Here is a 3,879-nt window from a genome sequence, read left to right as displayed (position 1 = left end):
GCCGTCGCCATCCTCCTGGTGCTGTCAATACCACCACGACCATAGTCCACACCATACGCCGTCGCCTACTTCTCAAGCTCCTGCACCTCGCACTCCATCTACCAAGCCGTCGCCATCCTCCTGGTGCTGGTCAATACCACCACGACCATAGTCCACCTCATACGCCGTCGCCTACTTCTGAAGCTCCTGCACCTCGCACTCCATCTACCAAGCCGTCGCCATCCTCCTGGTGCTAGTCAATACCACCACGACCATAGTCCACACCATACGCCGTCGCCCACTTCTGAAGCTCCTACACCTCGCACTCCATCTACCAAGCCGTCGCCATCCTCCTGGTGCTGGTGAATACCACCACGACCATAGTCCACACCATACGCCGTCGCCTACTTCTGAAGCTCCTGCACCTCGCACTCCATCTACCAAGCCGTCGCCATCCTCCTGGTGCTGGTCAATACCACCACGCCCATAGTCCACACCATACGCCGTCGCCTACTTCTGAAGCTCTTGCACCTCGCATTCCATCTACCAAGCCGTCGCCATCCTCCTGGTGCTGGTCAATACCACCACGCCCATAGTCCACACCATACGCCGTCGCCTACTTCTGAAGCTCCTGCACCTCGCACTCCATCTACCAAGCCGTCGCCATCCTCCTGGTGCTGGTCAATACCACCACGACCATAGTCCACACCATACGCCGTCGCCTACTTCTGAAGCTCCTGCACCTCGCACTCCAACTACCAAGCCGTCGCCATCCTCCTGGTGCTAGTCAATACCACCACGACCATAGTCCACACCATACGCCGTCGCCCACTTCTGAAGCTCCTGCACCTCGCACTCCATCTACCAAGCCGTCGCCATCCTCCTGGTGCTGGTCAATACCACCACGACCATAGTCCACACCATACGCCGTCGCCTACTTCTGAAGCTCCTGCATCTCGCACTCCATCTACGAAGCCGTCGCCATCCTCCTGGTGCTGGTCAATACCACCACGACCATAGTCGCACCATAAGCCGTCGCTCCCCTTCTGGAACTCCTACACCGCGCACTCCATCACCATTCTCTCGCCGTTCCTGCTGCCGCTGCTCCAGCCGTCTACGCCCTCCATGTTGCTGCTCCCGCCATCTACGATCCTCACGCTGCCGCCGCCTACATCGGTTAGAAAAGCACGCCACACGGTGTGGCGACCAACTATGCAAGATCAATACCAGGACGAGAGTCGAGACATTATGTCTTGTGAGTTAAGCCATAAAATTAAAGTGCTTTATTTTATATAAAAATTAAGTTCTACCTATAAATGAATGTACAAACAATTCTTATATTTTTATTTAAAACCAGGAAGCAATAAAGTCTGAAGGTGATAAAGAAGAAACTGTTTGAACGTTCCTAGATTTCACCCAATGGTAGGCCTACACTGACGTTCAGAGATACCTAACCAAGACCGCCTCCAATACTCAGACCTTAATGTAGGTATCGATAGAGATCAAAATGGCGCCGATAGTGGTCCAAGCATGATTACCACGTGGTTTTGTTATGATGTTTTCTTGTGTTAATTACGTCGTGAAATGGGCCTTTCGTGTTGCTCATTGGGTTGTAACTCTAATAGTGGATCGGGTCTTATATTTCAGCGTTTAAGTTCCCGGAAAATACAGCTTTACTACTTACGCGACAAATGGTTTAGGTGCATAATCGTGACAATTTCCAAGTTTAGGAAATTACAGTTTCTTGTTCTTTAGTTTAGTTCCGATGACAGGTCTGAACTTCACAAATGATAAGGCGCTATTTATGAGGCAACTAAGCCAAAAGATAATGGGGTAGGGTGACCAGTTTCTATCCTCCTAAAATGACAATAGATAGATAGATAGATAGATATTTATTAGCCTTAGGAAATACAATGATTTCATGGCATCGTCAGAGTGAATACATAATAAATATGCGGTTACATACATGTTTTTCCGACATACAAGATGTCTACAATAATATACAAATAATATACAATCAATACATTCAGTAATGAAGTCAATTCTCCACAGTTTTCTTCAGACCATTACTTGTACAAGGTTCTTGGTTTCCTTATCTTCTTGGGCAGTCTCACCCCAGACATGAATCAGATAGAAAAGAAGAGCAGTAAACACAAAAGGAGATACTAACTACTGTAAGCTAAATTTGGAGTGCTAAACTAAGATACTCATTGACAGTAAAAGGCATGTGGAAAAGTAAAATATGTTTCACTGACTTTTTAAATCTAGCATAGTTAAGGGCTTTAGTTTCAGCAGGGAGTTTGTTGTAAAGTCTTATCCCTGTATGTGATAAGCTATTGAGACTTTTGGATAACCTATGATGATTAAAATGTAAATTATTGCATGTTCTTGTGCTGTAGTTGTGATAATCAGAGTTTATTTTAAAACTATCGTAATTTTGGTGGATGAAACAGACTGTTTCAAGAATGTAAATACAAGGTAGGGGCAAAATATCAAACTCTTTGAATATTTTTTTACTATCCGAGCGAATAGGTACTTTCTTTATAATTTTCAATATTCTCTTTTGCAGTCTAAACACTTGTGCAAGTTTTGATGATGACCCCCAGATAATTATCCCATATGATAATACAGAGTGAACATAGCCAAAGTAAACCGCTCTAAGTAGTTCCTTGGGAGTTATATTGGTTAGGACACGGAAAGCATAACACAAACGACTTAGTTTATCAGTTAAGAATTGAATATGACTTTCCCACGTGAGGTTGGAATCAATCCATATCCCTAAAAATTTTGTACAATCGACGTCCTTTATTCCAGTATTATTAAGTAGTATTTCAATGGAGTCATGTAGTTGTTTCTGACTGAAATACATACAAACGGTTTTACTGACATTCAGTTTTAGTCTATTGCTAGCTAACCACTGTTCTAGTTGTCTTGAGGTTTCATTTATTTTCTCCTGTAAATTATTTTTATCAAGAGCATTGAAAACAATATTGGTGTCATCTGCAAAGAGAACGGTTTTAGCTTATACATAAAACGTTTTGAACCTATATTAGTTATTAGCAGGGAACGGATTTATATGGACTAAAAATATATGAAATATGTAAATATATATGTAGTTATTTTTACCAAAATATGGAATTAAATATGGATTTTTACCAAAATATGGAATTAAATATGGACTTAAAATTATAAAAAAATGACTATGTACGTTAAATATTGGTACATTTTAATCAAACTAAACAAAAAATATAATGGACGTACCTTATCTTCCAATGTAGTTTCAACAAAACACAATTTTTATTGTCTGTTACCATAACAATAGGTTACAAACATTTCTTTCATGTGCTGAAAAGTGAATCTTCTTCTATTGTCTCTGAGGATAGATTTATACTGACTAAAAGAGCGTTCGACGTCACAAGAAGTAACTGGTACATAATTCAATTTCACAATGTCTGCTGGGGATAAGTCCAAGTTAATCTTCACTGTTGATTCACCACTCATCACAGCAACAACCTTTTGTAGTTCTTCATATCCAGGGTTTTTTGAAAGTACAGTGTCCACCTTAGCTCTTACTGCATCTGCAACTTTACCTCTACCACGATTCAGTTGTTCCACAGTACTATTTATAATTTCAAAACTTTCAGATAGTGAAAGGTGCCTATTTTGGAGACTTTTGAGCGTTTTTATGATGCATGAAAATGTATGCTGAATGTGAGCTAAGTCATTCTTCACACTTATGTCACAGGTAACTGTTTTCGCAGTATCAATTGAGACTGCATCTTCAGAGTCCAATGCAAGGAGAACATTGTTAATAGAGTCTATATGTTCGGCATAATATTCAACTGCTTCTAGCCATGTACCCCATCTAGTTAAAATTGGCTTTGGTGGCAATGGAATTTC

The sequence above is a fragment of the Periplaneta americana genome, chromosome 6 (assembly GCF_040183065.1).
Source record: "Periplaneta americana isolate PAMFEO1 chromosome 6, P.americana_PAMFEO1_priV1, whole genome shotgun sequence".
Taxonomy (NCBI): Eukaryota; Metazoa; Arthropoda; class Insecta; order Blattodea; family Blattidae; genus Periplaneta; species Periplaneta americana.
Note: the sequence above shows the minus strand (reverse complement) of the source record.